The sequence below is a fragment of the Silene latifolia genome, chromosome X (genome assembly GCF_048544455.1).
Source record: "Silene latifolia isolate original U9 population chromosome X, ASM4854445v1, whole genome shotgun sequence".
Lineage (NCBI taxonomy): Eukaryota > Viridiplantae > Streptophyta > Magnoliopsida > Caryophyllales > Caryophyllaceae > Silene > Silene latifolia.
The window spans coordinates 71,471,511-71,491,784 of NC_133537.1; positions in this window are offsets into that span (position 1 = coordinate 71,471,511).

Genomic DNA, 20,274 nt, shown 5'->3' on the forward strand with positions numbered 1-20,274 from the left:
AGACCACTCGGTCGAGTGTAGGAGGCCACTTGGCCGAGTAGGCGGCCACTCGGTCGAGTGTCACCTGGGCATGAGGTTTTCATTGTCAAACTCAATTCTAAGCTTTCCTATTTCATCACTCAATTAGGCATTACAACAAGGTTACGATGTACACCGTGGGTGTTCCACCTGACGATTGGGAGGCAACTTTACAAACAACAACTATACTACCGCTCATAGGCCAAAATTTCACCATACTACTTTCACACTCCATGCATACAAACTTAGCTTAAGCGGCCATACTACATAATACAAGAAATCAGGATACCTTAACGACACAATTGAGCCCACATGCTTTACATATCACACTCTCACTCTCATAACCGCGAAAACCAAGCCTGGTAATACTAAGTCTACCATCATATATCTCAATTATTAAAATTCAAACTCATCCCTCATATGTAACGGCCGTCAACGCGACCTCTTCACAAGGGTTCCCTTAAAACTTGTAACAATTCCTTATCGAACGTTGGATTACAAAACTTACAAAACCTCCAACCATCTCTCGTTCTAGTATTCCCTCTCATTTTTCGGTTTCATAAAGCTTTCTCACTATTTATTTGATTCATACCATTGCTCAAGTCAAATCTCACAACCTCCGAAACTTTTATCAACTTGCGTCCTCACTCTCTTTTTACTCTTGGTACCTCACTATTCTCTCATCATTCTATAAATCTTAACTCAAACCTATGCTATCCCAAGATACTCGAGTCATACTCAATAAGGTCACTCTCATTTGTCCTTTAAATTATGTTCCCTAACTATGAGTCCGAACAACCGCTAAATATCCAACCTTGGTCGCACTCCACTCACTATTTATAGGTTGTCTCTCATGATCAACTCACCCAACTCAAAACTTTCCATAGGCTAGTATACCTTCCTAGGTTTCCCAAATTATTAAACTCGATGACTATATCCCATTTCACACATCTCGTCGAAGACACATGCCTAAAGGTTAGGGTGAGAAAATTATTTTATTAGGCTCACACACAAACTCTATACTCGGAGATCCCCGTAATCACCGAAGGTACCATCGGCTTCTGGCGAGCTTCCCTTACTTGGTTGCTCCTCGCGTTGCTTGATAAATTCGGCACTCCCCGGAATTCATTTCACATGCAACTTCCGGGTAGGGGTGATGAGAATTATAACAATCCGAAACGAATACGGAAGTGGTAGGAAATCAAATAAATTAGAATGGATAGAAAATTTTCCTGCACTTTAGATCAATGACCAACACTTTAAAATAAACCCTTGATACGAGCTTGTCATTGAGATGGAGTTTACTTAACCCGAAGAATGGAATTAAAGAAATTACGGTATGACTTCCTTTGTATTTTAATCAAATCGCAAATTGTCTTAATAGCACACTTGAAATATCATGAACTTTATAAAACGATGCAACTTTAAAACTCAACTCTAGCAACTTTACTAACTTTGTAAAATGCTCGTCCTTATTATGCAATTTTCCTCAAACTTGACTCAAATACGAATTGCTATATTAAAACATTAACATAAAGGTCATTTGTCTCAAATTTCTCGAAAACTCCAATACGGAATAATCCGTCATAGGATGGTACATGTCACTATAGGCTAAGTTCAAAGCATCACGAATCGATTAGGATAAAACCTAACTTGGAAAAGTCAAAATCCGGGTAGATATACCACCCATTTTTGAAAAGTTTAAGGCGGATAAATCTCTTATGTACGACTTCACAAAGCATTATAATCAAAGATTAGGATAATAAGGAGTAAATGAAGTACATCACGAGCGTAAAATCAAAGCTTATGTATACTTGTCACAATATTTTCGGGGAAATTTGTCAACCTTTAAGACGGAAAAATATAAATTTTGATGTAAAGCTCCCCCAAGTACCATTATTTACGGTTTAAGGTAACCATGAGTAAATAAAACATGTAGTGAGCATAAAATTCAAAACTTTGACATGGTTAGTACCAAAATTTTGAGAAATTGGTCAGGTTTTTAGGCTGAAAACTATTTTCACCATGGTATAACAATAACCATCAAATTCTTAGCTTAACAACATACTTAAACCATTTTTAATACATAAATTAAAATTTGTCCATGGTACATAGAGATTTCGAAACTTTTACCAAGTTATAAGACGAAATTCGTTTCGTTTTAAGGAAATATACCACATTACTAACAAGGAGGGTAGTCTTATGAGGCAAATAAACCAAGTTTTACTCATGAAAATCAAAATTTGGGGATGACTTACCTATATTTCGAAAATTTAAGACGAAGTTTTAAGACGAAATTTTCACATACTAAACAAGATCCATCAATAACAACAAAGGTTAAGCCTTTGTTGTGCAATTAAACCCAACAACAAGCACCAAAAATCAATTTATAAGCTCAAAACACCATTTTCGTGTTCTTCATTTTAGGTGGCAAAATTGACATAAAAATTTGATATTTAGCAACAACAATGGTGTAGGAAGCTATTTACTACTATGAGTTAAGCAAACATGTAAATAATTGACAAATCTTTAACAAATTAATGTAGATCTAAACAAATTAAGATGGAGAAAGCAAGTGGAAAGTTAGTCTACTTACATTGCTAATTAAGAAGAGATTTGAGACGAAAAATGGAGTAGAAAGCTTAACCCAAGTAACAAATTACAAAAATGGAGTTTTGGAATTAATTTTGGAGGAATTTTGATGTTGAAGTTATGAGATGAAAAGAAGATAAGAAAAGGATAAGAAATGAGAGGAAAGGAATTAACCCATGTAAAAATCTCAGCTACAGCACCCACTCGGTCGAGTCAAATTCCACTCGATCGAGTGGCCGAGTTCACTTGATTGAGTGCCCCATTTTCCATAATATTTCTAGTTTCTGGAAACTGTTCCACTCGGTCGAGTGCCAAGGTCAACTCGGTCGAGTGCATTGTACTCGGCCGAGTGTGGACTCGTACTCGGTAGAGGGATTGCTTACAACTTGAAATTTTGAGTCGAATTAGAACAATAAAGTTCCTGCAACACAAGGAAAAGGTTCGGGAGTCCACCGGCTACCGGTGACTCACCCGAGTTTGTCCATACGTCATCCTACTTACCGTCTTTCGTACACTACCGTAGCATTAGTAGCTACTCTACCAACATCCATTACTAATTATACATGATCGATAACACTAAAAGGCATTCAATTAGCACACATTGTAATTCAAAGAGTGAAACCATTATCCATATAACAACATATGTTAGCCATTCTCAAGCATGCTATTCATATCAATCCAAGCATTCAACTTCTATACATATTCACACATCTTTGGAAACAATTATGCCATGTAAAAAAATTAACGCTATCACATAATCATGCAACCATATAACTATCTACATAACATTCACCCACACTCTTAACCACCCACGTAGTGACCAACCGGGACAATAGGCACTAGTTTTGATATGAGGGCGCCTATTCATCCAAAATCGACCTCTTATTGTGCTCATGTTGGGTTCATTTTATTTGACACTCCTAGATTCATTTTGGTTCATTGGTTTAGGGTCCAAAATCGTCGCTTTGATACAACTTTGTAACACCCCCTTCTTACCCGGCCAAGGTGATTGGGTGATGTTACCTTCTCGGTTTTCCGAGGCGGTGAATCAGAGATACAATAAAGAAATATTTATTATAAATGACAAGTTTAGTGATTACAAACCCTTAACTAATGAATAAAATACAACTCATGGCTACTATACTCAACTAACTGACTACACTCGTCTCGTGACACATCAAGCTTATCCCATCTCCCGCATACTATCCAAACAACCAGTACCTAACCTGCTCCCCATATGACCAAACAACATAATATGGATCAACACATGCCACAACAAAAGAGACAGGTGACAATTACACAGACACACAAACGTCAGTTTCAATAAGCAAATAAAGAGCGACACGACTCAAGTATGTGTATATGCAATATGACTACTAATGTGAATGAGACGCTATCAAACAACCACCACCACGGTACCGGAACAGGCCCAAACATACTGACAACCACACTGGTACCAGGACACGCCTAGACATACCAATAACCACAAACAGGTACGAGACATGCCCAGACATACCGACAACCAAACTAGTACCGGGACACGCCCAGACATACCGACAACCACAAATAGGTACCGAGACACGCCCAGACATACCGGGTCCGGAAGCCAACCGGATCCCCTGCCAGACGTCGTGTCTCAACCACACCAATCCCTCCGTAACTCAAGCCATTAATGTGCACATCCCTCTTGGAGTGGGAAGCTCCAAGAGGTGACTTAAGCGTAAGACGGTCTCCCAACTGTGTTACGTCTCCAAAACAACAACAACAACAACAATAACAACAACAACAACAACAACAACAACAACAACAACAACAACAACAACAACAACAACAACAACAACAACAACAACAACAACAACAACAACAACAACAACAACAACAACAACAACAACAACAACAACAACAACAACAACAACAACATCAACAAATCCTCCAACATATATGATAATAACCAATACATGAATCACACTCAACATATCATAATCATCCTCTTAATGATGTGATTACCACTAAATATGTTATAATGCAAATGCCCTAATTATGTAAGACTAACTACAACATCAACATAAACAACATCACATTATTGAAACCGAGTAGGATTAACCTACCTTTTAGCATTCTTCATGAGCTACTCGAATCCCCTACGATTCCGTCTCGCAAGACCATCGTAATCATATATAAATCATGTAATACCATCATAAATACATCCTATGCTATTATATAATACAAATCCCCTTATTATACTCACTAATTACCCATAATACACACACTAACTACTAATTAATTACCCAAATTAATTTCCCCCAAAAGTTAGGGTTTACTACAAAATAAGAAAGGATAGATCTTAACTTACAATGGTGGAAGGATGAGAATAAGGTGAACAATCCCCTAGAACTAGCTTGAACACATAGAAGAAGGTGTTTGTGAGGGTTTTAGAGAGAAGGGAGAACATTTGGAGTGAGGAGGACGAAGATAGAATGAATGGGGATAAGGGGATAAGATTTCTTATCCCATGTTCTGTTTCAGCGCCACTCGATCGAGTGACGCATCCACTCGGTCGAGTGTCACTCACTCGGGCAAGTGCTGGTCCATTCATCGAGTGCCGGTCCACTCGGTCGAGTGAACCTCACTCGGTCAAGTGCGACTCAATTCTCAGCAATGACCAGTTTTCGTAAAACAGTCATATCTCCCTCGTTTCTTGGTCATTTTGGGCGTGTGACCTACTGTTGGAATTTTAAGAGAACAAGCTATCACCCCCAATTGGAATCACATCAATATATTGTTTAGATCTCAAGTTATGACAGTTTTAAGACGATCCTTCTACAAACGTGCATTATCACAACTCCACTAAGTCTAATATAGGTTATACTCGGTCCACTTGATCTACTCGGTCAAGTGGACGCCTTAGAAAATACGAGGTATTACATGGGAAAAGTCGCAACAAGTGATGCGCCTCTTCCAGAGGACGCAATTGTTTCCGCGCCTGTTCTGGGATGGTTTATGTATCTGAACTCTTTCTCGTTTTGACGTAGCCTTTCTAATTAGTATTTTGATCAACTATTATTCTTATTATCACCATAATTCTACATATTTTCCATATAATTCATATTTTCCATATTTTTTTTTTCCTAATTTATTTTATTTTCTATTTTCTTTTAATTTCCTAATTTCAATCAATTTCCTATTTCCTTGTTTTTCAAATTTTCTTGTTTTTCCTATTTCCTTATTTTTTCCAATTTCCTTATTTTTCCAATTTCCTTATTTTTTCCAATTTCCTTATTTCTTACAATTTCCTATTTTCTTTTAATTTTCTTTTAATTTTCTTTTATCTTTTTTATTTCTTTTCTAAAATCTTTTGGCATATTTATGACCATAGATCGTTTGTCACTTGTAATTTATTTCATTATAATATTTCATATTTATCTTGTATGATTTATTTCTCTGGTATATTCATATGTAATTAATCTAATTCCAACTTTGACTCAATTAATTGCTAAATTGTTTGTTCACCAACTTAGTCTAATCTCACATGTTAGGTTTAAAACATGTTTGTCGCATTGCATGCATAAAAATGACAACATATCAAGTATAGATAACTTCGCTGATCATTAGTAGAGGCTGCTATCGAGGCGAATGGGATTAGGTGTTCAAATAAACGAGCTTCCTAATACGTACCCTCACCCCTTACTCAAGATCTATGTGAACATCCGTGTTCATTGGCATCACGAGAGTAATTCTATACATAGAATGTTAAAGGTAACGAATTTCTTGGTGTTCATGTCACTACTTTGTTTCTTGACATGACGCGAAGCATTCGAACGGTTCCAATTTTCCATAAAAATTGGTGGCGACTCCACAAATGCAGGCTTGTCAAACCTTTCACCGGTTTCAATGCCTTTTAAATCGGTAACGGCCCATGAAGTGCTTTGGCTCGCGCCGGAGTTCTGTGGGAGAAGTGTCGCCGGCTCAAAACCAACGCGCGGGTGCGCGCGGCGCGGGTTTCTGTATCCACAAAGCTTCTATTAAAGGATGCTCCATTTGTGTTTACTAATAATTATCTTGAGTCTTTTAATAGGATTAAGAAGGCTTTGATCTCTACACCTATCATCCAATCACTGTATTAGAACTTGCCATTTAAACTCATGTGTGATGCAAGTGACTATGCGGTAGGGGCCGTGCTAGGACAATGGAAAGACAAGGTGCTCTATGATATCTACTATGCTAGTAAAACCTTGGATGCGGCTAAAATCAATTATGCTACCACGGAGAAAGAGCTACTTGCAATTGTCTATCCCTTAGACAAATTCCGCTTTTATTTGATTGGGTGCAAAGTCATTTTTCATACCGATCATGCCGCTTTGAAGCATCTCCTAGCCGAGCAAGAGGCCAAGCCAAGGCTTATAAGATGGATCTTGCTTTTGCAAGAATTTGATCTAGAGAATCGTGACAAGAAGGGGGCCGAAAATGTTGTTGCCGATCACTTATCTCGATTGAAGTATGATGATGGAGGTATTGATATACCTATTGATGATTCTTTCACCGATGACTCCTTAATGACGTTGGAGGATAACACACCATGGTATGCCGACATAACCAATTTCTACTTGGAAAGGAGTTGCCAGCCGACCTTTCATATCAACAAAAGAAGAAGTTCTTGCATGATGCCAAGTTCTTTCTTTAGGATGATCCTTATTTGTTCAAATGTTTCTCCGATGGGCTATTCCGGAGATGTGTGCCGCAATGGATGTGAAATGTGTGCTTGAAGGATGTCATTCTTCTCCTTATGGTTGTCATCATTGACCATCCAAGACCATTTCAAAGGGTGTTACAATCCGGTTTCTATTGGCCTACCATGTTCCAAGATGCCAAGAATTATGTGATGGCATTTGATGCTTGCCAAATAACGGGCTCAATCATAAGAAGGCACGAGATACCTTTAAATGGTATCCTAGAAGTGGAGGTGTTTGATGTGTGGGGTATCGATTACCAAAGTCCATTTCCTACATCTGAAGGTAATCGTTACATATTGGTCGTCGTTGATTATTCTCTAAATGGGTAGAGGCAATTGCTACTCCCACCAATGATGCCCGAGTCGTTATTAATTTGTTCAAGAGGATCATTTTCCAAAGATTTGGCGTGCCTAGAGCGGCCATTAGTGATCGTGGTACTCACTTTGGTGAGAAACAACTTGATGCATTACTAGCAAAGTATGGGGTATCCCATAGAAGAGGCTTGGCTTATTATCCACAAACAAGTGGCCACGTAGAGGTTTCAAATCCTGAGCTCAAGTCCATACTTGAGAAAGTTGTTGCCTAGTCAAGGAAAGACTACAACATGAAGCTAGATGACACCTTATGGGCCTACCGTACCGCGTTTAAAACCCCTATTGGGATATCACCATATAGGTTGGTTTATGGAAAGGCTTGCCATCTACCAGTTGAGATGGAGCACAAGGCTTATTGGGCGGTCAAGGAACTCAATATGGATGCCAAGTTAAGTGGAGAAAAATGATTATTGTAACTCAATGAGCTTGATGAATTCCGCTTACAAGCCTATGAAAGTTCTCGTCTTTACAAGAAGAAGACAAAGAGGTGGCATGACAAGAAGATTCTCAAGAAAGAATTCAAGATCGGTGATAAGGTATTATTATTCAATTCCCGTTTCAAGCTATTTCCGGGAAAGCTATGATCCAGGTGGTCCGGTTCGTTTACCGTTACAAATGTCAACAAGTTTGGTTCCGTTGAAATTATGACCACCAATGGAGAGAAATTCAAAGCTAATGGCCATCGTTTGAAGGTCTATCATGATAATGTGATAATTGGAGTTGCAGAGGAGGTCTCCGCGAGCCCTCTACCTATGGAAGCCTAACTCTCTCAAGCTTCTTACGTCATGCGGGACGTAAAATCAGCGCTTCTCGGGAGGCAACTCGTGTTTTTGTTTGTGTTTTGTTTTTAATTTTTGAACAATTTACTGTTTTCGTAGAATTAGAGACAATTTCTAGACTATTTGGTATTTTTAAATATGATTTGTAGGTGATTGAAGATTAGAAGAAGGCCATTTGGAGGGTTAGCACGCTTCCACATGCTTGGAACCCCGTTCGGGGTCGTAGCTTTTCATTTTCGAGAAAAGAATAAAACATATGAAGGAAGAAAAGTCAACGCGAAGAACCGGTCAACCCCGATCGGGGTGGGGTGTCCCCGATCAGGGACGTGAGTTTGTAATTTTTTGTGTTTTATCAAAAACACAGGATTTTTGCTTTTGCTCAAACCCGACGGTACACATGTCACTTCTTCTTCTCTCTATTTTCTTCATTTCTCACCTTAAATCACTCTCAAAACCTCTTCTAACATCAAGAATCCAAGGTTTGTTCATGCATTATCATCAACAAGTAAGTGTCTACTCTCTTTCTCTTTGATTTCATCAATTTAATCTCTTCAAATCCAATTTCTCAAACCCTAAATCAATTTGGGGGTTTTTGATTTTCCACATGTTTATGCTAGAAATTGGTTTTACAGTGTTCTATTATTATTTGTAGGATGAAGTAGTTCACTAAGTTTTTCTATTATGCTTGATTTGGATGATTATATGCTTGTTTTGAGTTAAAATTCTTGTCTTAAATTTCAGAAATTTAATGGCACCTAAAAAGGTAAGAATGCAAGGTCCTTTAAAGAGGATGAGGAGTGCACCGGAGGCATCCCATGCCGGGGAGGATGTCGAAATGCAAGATGTTCCGGAGTGGCATGACCCTTCATTCCCGGATGTCATATTTGCGTCGGAAGCTCAATGGAACAACTGGAAATATTTTTTTAAGGGTCTAGATATGAAGTATGTATACACTATGAACTATAAAACCTTCCCCGAACTCACCCTTGAGTTCTTGAGTTCTTTTAAATTTCATAAGTAAATAAAGAAGGATTTTGTTTATGGTGTTAGTTTCCGGTTGTTTAAAGATGATTATAGGATGACTCTTGGTGCATTTGCGGAAATTTTTCTATTAAAGCATGAGAAGTTGCATATTGTGTCACCCGAGAATTAAATCCAAGGAATACTTGTAATGCTATTTCCCACCTCCCCTTTAAAGATTGGAATCATGTGCCTCACCAATACATTCACTACCCCGCCATTCGCATATGGCAACGCTTCATGGGTTGGACCTTTTTGGGTAGGAATGAGCCTCACTCATTGAGGATATTGGAGGTGGAAATAGTGGATGCCTTTCTTAATGTTGATGGTGACGAGAAGTGGGGAATTAATCTCCCCTACCACTTTGCGGTTCATTGGATAAAACAATGCAACCAATCCACTAGCTCCATTGTGTTGGGTCGGTTGATAACTAGGATAGCTACAAAAGATTGCCATTTTAATCAAGAGACTACCCATTTGCGACCTTTGCTTTCAACGAGGGAGGTGGGTGATGGACTTGATTATGATTATTTTCATTCTTTGAATTGGTTTAGAAATTCTCACCCCAACATGATTTGGAAAATTGGTAAGAACGACCTACCTTTCTCTTACCTTTAGGTGCGGAGACACCTAATGCACCCGCCCTTGAACGTCATGAAAGAGGTCAATCCTCTAATGCTCCTTCTTCCACCTCTAATAATGACATGATGGATATGATGTGTAATTTGAGCCTTACCATGAACACAATGCAAAATGACCAAAGACTTGCCTTGAACACAATTCATGATCATTTTTCTAGGCAAGTAGTTATTCCATTCAAGGGCCCTCACCCCTCATTCTTTACTTGGCCCGAGGTTGGGTATCTGTCTTCTTCTGGTTTTACTGCAGGTACTTATGACCCCGGTTTGGACTATTGTGGTTCAGACTATGGAGTGGAGGCCATAGGTGGTGGTTATAGAGGCTATGATAGCTATGGTGGCTATGGAGGAGAGCATAGTGGGGAAAGAGATATTTATGGGTATGCTAATCCTTTCCAAGTTAGTGAACCAAGTGGAAGTTCTCATGATGATGCGTCGGGATCCGGTGGAGATCAAGCACCTAATGAAAAGTCGGGCTATAGCTTTTGGCCCTTTTCTTGATGTGATGCTGATTGGAAGAGTACCCCATATATACTAGCTTGAGGGATGCTAGCTAGTTTAGTAAGTTTGCTTTCCTTTGCACATTAGTTATATTTTCCCGCTTCCCATTAAATATAACCTCTTGTCTTGCTTATGTATGTGCTTTGAGCCGTTTTTACGGTTAGCATGGGTGTTTTACATGTAGGCACATTGAGGATAATGTTGTGTTTACCTTGGGTGGTGTGTTGGGGGGGGGGGGGAATGATTTCACTTGCATGTTAGTTAGTTTGTATTTTAAAAATTTTGAAGATGTTTGAAAATTGTGTTTAGTTTTGATTCATATGCTTTGCTTGCCTACTTTTTGTCATGGTTAATATGTTTATACCCTCTTGCATGTCCTAATCATAGCTTGATAGCTAATGATTCTTTATTATTGATGGGATAATCGCATTCACGAGGATGCCTTGACAAAGTAGGTGGAAGATGCAATTTGAACCAAATAGGTGTTAGAAATCTAGATCTATAAACTCAACATATTCATAGATGTTTTATGTTAATTTAGTCACAAAATTAAATGGTGATCTTATGCATGCAAACAATAATCAATTAAAAGGGAAATCTTCATCTTACATTGGTATTTCGGTTTATATGGGCACAAGAGAGTTCTCCTACTCTCTTGTTCTTGTGCTCTCCTTAATGGATGAACTAGGATTCAAGTGTAGAATCCCTCCCAAAGTAAAATACCCAAGGCAAACTCTTAATCAAATTAATATTATGATTACTAGAATAATATTAATTTAGTGTAATATAGACTCAAAATAATATTTTGGTCTCTCTATAATTCGGTCAAGAGAGAAGGAAGAGGAAGGTGTTTATCTTTCTAAAACTTGTTATTTTAGATGAATGAATTATGAGCTAATACACTAAAAATTATTCTAGTGTATAAGATATATTTTAAGGCAAAAACCCTTGGCTTTGCCTCATGAAAAACCGGGTAAGGGGGAAGAGAAGGGAGCCAATGCATGCATGAGTTTGCCTTCACAATGACCACTAGGTTGCATGGCTAGTTTATTAGGGAAATGATTATGTTTACCACTAACATAATCAACACAATATCATCCTAATACTCCCCTTAATTTCGGTACATATGGATAAAATGGACTCCATTTTATCTTTGTCAAAATGTCAATTTGTCATATGTCACATGTCATATGTCACATAAATTTGTTATGTATTTTTAACATATTAAAAATCAACGTATTAATAAAAATACGTCATATACAAAAATCGACTTAGCAATTCATAATTGCTTGTACCAAAATATTTTACCAATTTATAAATCACAATAACTTGTATTTATAATAATTCATTCAATTTCAATTGTTTCCTTAAACAATAATTTCATCTAAGTAATGAAACAATTCGATTACTTAGACCGTATCTTATTTAATCAGATTATAATGAGATACGTAAATTTTACTTCCAAAATCGCCCGTCAATATTTTAAGAAATTGAATTAACCCGTATCTGCATACGATTAATTAAATGATCAATTAAGAGTGTTACCCTTTCGGTATGACCTAAGGGGATCAACTGGTCACCACCATCTCACGACAGTAATGTCAAACTCTAGTCAGCCAATCATTACCGATATGTGTGGACCAGTTGACAGTAAAATATTACTTCCCAATTGTATTCTTTAAAATGAGACTTAAACATGTGATCATCATGATCAACAGTTGTGATCGCATTATGTTCGGAGGACACATATTCCAACAATCTCCCACTTGTCCTCGACAAGTGTGCGTCACCAATTCTCTTGTCCTATTACTATCTCCCACTCAATGCAAGGTGTCTTTCAAGTCGTACTTGCAAGTGATCATATCGAGAGTGGTTTCCTCGATCTGGAGAACAACTGATTGACTGGATTTATCCACCATGGTTACATTCCGAGCGTGGCCACGCATTTCCAGTTCATTACTCCTCGAGTGGCCCTGAGATATTGTTATAACCCTGACTAGGGGTGGACAATTTCTATCGCACTCATTCCCTTCGACTAGCCACAACCATCATAACCCAAAATGTGTCCATTTGACCCCATTTACGAAGGTCGTAGTAACACAAATCAAAGTTAATCTGAAACTGTGCCATCTTAGGCGAATAGTCTTTAGTCAAAAAGAATCGACTCATTTGAATACTATAGTAGATCTCTCCACGACTGGGCTATATAAATTTGTCCGAACTCTATAAGCGGTCATAAGGCCCGACATAATGTTCCTAACTGTCTGCCTATGTGATCGACTAGTCATTCTCATATGACTCTCTGGCACTTGGACTTGCCATCAATCGCATCACACTCTAGTCACTTCGAGACGTCACCTCATGTAAGTAACTATGGGCAAATACAATGCTAATCCGTGTTCACTTTAACGGGGTTCAATTGTCTCTACAACCCCTTTGGATATAACAAAGTATAAGGTGAGTTAATAATAACTCAAACGACAAATGTCGACATCACACTCGGGTGGTCAATACTATATTACAACCTTGTGATGCATATCGTAAGTGTGTAAACACTTGTTAATTGCAATAGAAGTTTAACATATCAAGTGTCCATGTGTTCAAACTTCTTTTTATCGCATTTTCTTTTACGTTCATGTTATCTATCATAGCATGAACCTTACCAAGTACAAATCTAGGTTCACAACCTCGGTTTCGGCTCCTTTTCTTAAAAGAACTTCTTTGTCGATTATCATATAACAAACGAATTTGTGGTGAATGATATGACTTGCACTGATCAAGTACTCCACCCACACACAATGCACTAGGTATATATTTTGTAGAGTCTTGCAACAATTTGTCAAGATGATTAGCCTAGCACTTCACACAAGTCCTAGCATTTTAGGAAAGATTAGTTTTGAGTAACTTCTTATTCAACTAAGTATCTTTCCAAACTTCTTATTTCTCCTTTTAGCTTGGAAAGTTTAGGATTTTCATAAATCCTTACGCGTGTTTGGATTCCTTTAATATGTGCAACCTCTTGACACATAACAGAGTCTTTCGTCCAACACTAAAAACGCTCATCGGATTCTCCTCGAGAATTCATGACGTTTCTTCTATGGCTTACCAATGAATCATATCATGTTCTTATGCATATGATTCATTTTGAACATGTGCATGATTATTCTAATGGCGGAAACATTAGTAACTAATAATCATGAGATCAACCATTCTTACGTTCAAGGAACGACCATGACTGCTAATGGCAATTCCGTTTTCATTTACATGAATAACCTACGTTTCTCGTTGATTCGATGTGCATATCTCAATACTTATCCAACATCTCATGATGTGATTGGATTCATCATAGTCCATTTTCATCCAGAATTGAAAACTCAAATACTCCTTTGTGAAGGAAGGTATTAGCTCGTCATTTTTCAATGAGTGATGAGTTATAAACTTTTACAAGATGATTGCTCTCACTAAATCCCATGTCTTCACATGATAATTTCCAACTCTCACTCAATTCCACATGATCCGCAATTGACTACTCAATTGAGATATTTCAAGAATCGAAATTTATTGTTTTGCTAAGTTATTGAGATAAAACCATATATGTTCCCATCATATCCTTTCAAAATACTTATTTTGAAGTGGTCTCATCTTAACCTTATGGAAAGAGATTTTAATCTCTAACTCATTCATATCATAATGATGCGTAGCAATGTCATTGTTTAAATATAAATAATATCTAATACACGTCCTTCAAAATACCCTTTTCGGAAGGAGGTTTAACCATTTCATTTTCATAATTAGGTTAAGTAATGACATTTGCGTGGTTAATACTTAACTTAGCTATTGAGGATATCGGTATATCAATTCTTGTAACCTCTAGTCATAAATCTCGTTTATTTTCTAGGATGTTACTTTGATTCATTTTAGGCTCTTAAGTAAATATCAAGGTTGAAACTATTGGTCAAAGTTTATCATAAACTAGTCAAAACTCTTGTTAAGACTTTACATTAGTCATTTTTCTTCCAAAACTTTCTTTTGGTCTCTTCGTGTAGTTATCTTGAGAAAATATTCCTTTGATTACTTCACTTGGTCTCTTTTGTCATGTTGTTTTATTCGAGACCATAGTTCTCATCTCTTGGGTATACTATATAAATAGATATACCTTTATTCAAATCATTCTTCCTTACGTAGATCTCGTATACACAAGTACACAAATTTATCTTGGTGTTGTGTCCTCATTTTCTCCCACTCTATCTTTAGAATAAATACACTAGAGATTCAAAGATAGCTTATGGGACACAAATAATGATTTGAAGTATAAGGAGGACTATCTCATAGGTTTGATTAATAGTTTTAGATTTTGTAAGTGTACTTGGTGATTGACATTCCTTTAATAGAGTTCATAAACTCAATGACACTTTGTAAATGATCATACACAAGCCTTAAGCATGTGGACATATAATGAATCTTATCATTATAATTGTCTATTAGATCACTTTAAGTGAATAATCATATGTTTCTATGAGCAAGCATGTAAAGACGAATTTTAGAACAAGGATAAAACGATAAAACGAGTGACTTGGGTTGCAAACCAAGCCACCATTATCCAAAATACATTTCCATATCGAACACGGAAATTAAAAGGTTCTAAAATCCGAAACATAATTAAAATAAGACAATAAAAAGCAAAGCTTCATGGAAGCTATTCCTAGCTTCTCGATGGTTTCTCAAGCTTGCTTTTCTTTTCCTTTGTCCTTGCTTGGTGGAGGCCCTATTTACAATAAAAAGGGGATACATTATCACAACTTTGTATCACAATACCATAGTTGAAATAGAAACATAAAAGAAAGGATAGTCATTTACCTACTGGAGTAATCTTTCCAGCCTTAATATCACCAAGGTATTTGGAACAATTTCTTTTCCAATGTCCAACACCATTACAATAGTGGCATTTATCAAGAGGACCCTTCTTGATTTTTGAAGTGCTAGCTTCATAAGTCTTAGCTTTGGTGAAAATGGGAGCTTGTTTCTTACCCTTCCTCCCATTCTTCTTGAACTTCCCCTTGCTTTTGGTGCTAATGTTAAGCACATCCTTGGGTGGGTTTACATTTAACCCCATGTCTCTTTCGGCTTGCACAAGCAACTTGTGCAATTCTTCAAGAGACACATCCTTGTCTTGCATATTAAAATTCACCCGGAATTGAACATACGCCTTGACTTTGGATAAGGAGTGTAGAATCCTATCTACAATGAGTTCTTTGGGGATTTCAACCTTTTGAATCTTCAAGGTCTCGACTAGCTCCATTAATTTGAGCACGTGAGGGCTAACCTTTTGGCCCTCTTTGAAGTCGAGATCAAAGAATGACGCGGCCGCCTCATATTGGACGATCCGCGGAGTTTGTGAAAACATTGTCACAAGCTTGGAGTAGATTTCATTAGCGGTGCCCATTTTAAAGGCTCTCCTTTGGAGATCCGCCTCCATCGCAAAGATCAACACATTTTTCATTGCGGCGGACTCTTTATGGTAAGCCTCATATGCTTCCCTAGTTGCGGCGGTCGACCTAATGTTAGGTTCGGGTGGAGAGGCCTCGGTAAGGTAACGAAGCTTGTCGTCACCTTGGGCGGCTAGTTTGAGTTGGGCATCCCAATCGGAGAAATTTGACCCATTCTTTTCAAGTTTACATCGATCTATAAAGGATCGGAGCCATGAAGTATTAGTGAGAGGCGTGACGTTGGTGTTTGGATTTGCCATTTGTTATGAGAAATAAGATCGGTCTACAAAACAAAATATAGAAGGAATAAAACATATGTCGTTTTAATAATAATACTCGTAAAAATAATTTAAACAAGTTTTATTGCATTTATCTTGACCTCTACCCAACTTAGATAAATGATTCCAAGACCCAAATTCATATCAACTTAGGCACGGGATAGCCGATGAAACCCTTATCAATATAACTCGGTGGATTAACGCTTAATCGATTCTACTTTTAGAATTCTTGGTCGATAAAATTACTCTAATGTTTATCTACAGCCCGGAACACATGCGACTACGGTCACGAATACTTCCGTTGAGGTCAATCCAAATTTCGAATAAATGTGTCCATGATCCAAATTCACATTAACTTGGGCACGGGATGGCCGATGAAACCTTCATCAACACGAATTCGGTGGATAGACATTTATCACCCACTTCCCCTATGTAACAAGATTTGTACCCCGGGATGGCCGAGTGCACTCCCTCACGAAATAGGTTTTCATGGTTTCTACTTTTTGGTAAGGCTATGTCTCAATTGTTTATTTTAGCGAGAGGTCATGTCAATTTATTATCTATCACGTTTTAAGTGAACTAAAGCGGTGAACTACGATAATTGTAATTGACACGGTCGATAAACTCGATAAAAGATGATGCATGTTTTAGTTATGTCGATTTAGCGATGCATGCGACATATAATAAAATGCAAAACATAAAATAAATCCTAGTATGGCCTTCCTAAAATAGAAAAACTATTTAACTATTACATATTCGGAAACCAACTCCATTGGTCCCTTGAACTTCGGTTGAGGCACGCATCTCGAGGTAACACCGTCTTTATGAATCGCCTTCTTGAATGACACCGTCTTCAAGGAACTCCGGAATAAATAAATTACATAACAAATTACATAATTTCCTATTATACATTTGTAACTAAAATAAAATAAATCTATTAAATTACAAAACGGTGATACGAGATCACAATAAATTACAACCGAATCGATATTCCCATACATTTCGGGTAATATCAATTAAAAACTAAGGCCATACTACGTAAAATTACATAAAATAAAATTATGACAATCATAAAGAAAATGCAGCATTATAATATGTATGAACATGCCCAATTTTATGCTAAATCGCCTTTAAGTAGCCAATATCGTATATTACACGGTTTTTACGGATTTGCGTGATTCAACGTTTTAAAATCACAATAAAATACATAAATTCATATTTATGCATAAGTTAATTACCCTAACCTCTTAGGACTCAAAATTAGTCTCCACTAACTATTTGACCATAATTAACTCATATTTCTAAAATTGTTCATTAATGGACCTAAAATTACAATAATAAGCTATAATCTTCAAATAAATCACAAAATTCCAAATAAATTCAAAATTTGAAATTTAAAACTTGTGAACATTCTGGAAAAATACCATGACGCCTATAATGTTCAAAAAGTTAGGTTAAAATTTCGTAAAATTATCGAAAAACTATGTTGCGGTTTAACGGATTTATCAATAAAAATCATAAAAACATGAGAAAAATTATATTTATCAATTTTTCAATTTTAGATCTGAAAAAGATAATAAAATGCAACATATGACGTTTTTCCTTAGTCATTGAGTATGTTTTAGGAATTATTCACTAATTAAGTCACTATTTATGCTATTTTTCTTCAAAAAATCATAAATCATGCAAAAAGACTTCAATATAGCCTATTATTTTACACACATCTTGTAAAATTTCATGTGACAACATACTAAATTTCTATGACCATATTCGAAATTTATCTCATATTAACCTATTTTTCATCTAAATCCGATTTTAAACATGAAAAATCCATTTTTCGAGCATAAAAACTCCAAAAATTATGAACATTTACAGGTCATCTCAAAATAATACATGTGATAACATATCCAAAAATCACTGGAAAATTCGAAGTTTAGCTAATTTTAGTCCGAAAATGACATTTTAATCATAAAATCACATTTAAATGTCATTATTGTATAATATGAACAATAAAAATCCATAAAATAACCAAAATATCCTAAAAATATTTTAGGACCCGAAACTTTAACATGCATAAATTATTTTCGTGATATAACATAATAACACAAATTTACAAGTTTTATTTGTTATTCGTATAACTCGGAAAAACTATAACCGATTTGCATGCAAACAACCAAGGCTCTTGATACCACTTGTTAGAAATCTAGATCTATAAACTCAATATATTCATATATGTTTTATGTTAATTTAGTCATAAAATTAAATGATGATCTTATGCATGCAAACAATAATCAATTAAAAGGGAAATCTTCATCTTACATTGGTATTTCGGTTTATATGGGCACAAGAGAGTTCTCCTACTCTCTTGTTCTTGTGCTCTCCTTAATGGATGAACTAGGATTCAAGTGTAGAATCCCTCCCAAAGTAAAATACCCAAGGCAAACTCTTAATCAAATTAATATTATGATTACTAGAATAATATTAATTTAGTGTAATATAGACCCAAAATAATATTTTGGTCTCTCTATAATTCGGTCAAGAGAGAAGGAAGAGGAAGGTGTTTATCTTTCTAAAACTTGTTATTTTAGATGAATGAATAATGAGCTAATACACTAAAAATTATTCTAGTGTATAAGATATATTTTAAGGCAAAAACCCTTGGCTTTGCCTCATGAAAAACCGGGTAAGGGGGAAGAGAAGGGAGCCAATGCATGCATGAGTTTGTCTTCACAATGACCACTAGGTTGCATGGCTAGTTTATTAGGGAAATGATTATGTTTACCACTAACATAATCAACACAATATCATCCTAATACTCCCCTTAATTTCGGTACATATGGATAAAATGGACTCCATTTTATCTTTGTCAAAATGTCAATTTGTCATATGTCACATAAATTTGTTATGTATTTTTAACATATTAAAAATCAACGTATTAATAAAAATACGTCATATACAAAAATCGACTTAGCAATTCATAATTGCTTGTACCAAAATATTTTACCAATTTATAAATCACAATAACTTGTATTTATAATAATTCATTCAATTTCAATTGTTTCCTTAAACAATAATTTCATCTAAGTAATGAAACAATTCGATTACTTAGACCGTATCTTATTTAATCAGATTATAATGAGATACGTAAATTTTACTTCCAAAATCGTCCGTCAATATTTTAAGAAATTTAATTAACCCGTATCTGCATACGATTAATTAAATGATCAATTAAGAGTGTTACCCTTTAGGTATGATCTAAGGGGATCAACTGGTCACCACCGTCTCACGACAGTAATGTCAAACTCTAGTCAGCCAATCATTACCGATATGTGTGGATCAGTTGACAGTAAAATATTACTTCCCAATTGTATTCTTTAAAATGAGACTTAAACATGTGATCATCATGATCAACAGTTGTGATCGCATTATTGTCGGAGGACATATATTCCAACAATAGGGTTGATCTAGACGTTTGGCAAGCCACAATATGGTAAGGTAGAGCCTCCTTGAACAAGTAAATCTATACCCCATCTCACTTAGGTGAGTGTAGGTCTCCTTATGGTGTATGTTACATCAATAACGCATAAGTATGGTTTTAATTTCATCTCTTTATAAGCATTACTTTCATGATATGTTATGCATTTAAAGCCATTCACATTGACTATATTGCCCATTTCTAGCTCCGACCCTTCATTCACATATTTACAACTTGTCTAGCTACATTTTATACTTGCCTACCTTGTTAAGCTAGTAGTTATATCATTGGTGCTAGGGTGCTCATTTGGGATATGCTTTGATCGTGTCATTGTGAGCTTGGTTAGACGAAATTGCTATTTCCGGAATTTGATTATGAAAGAA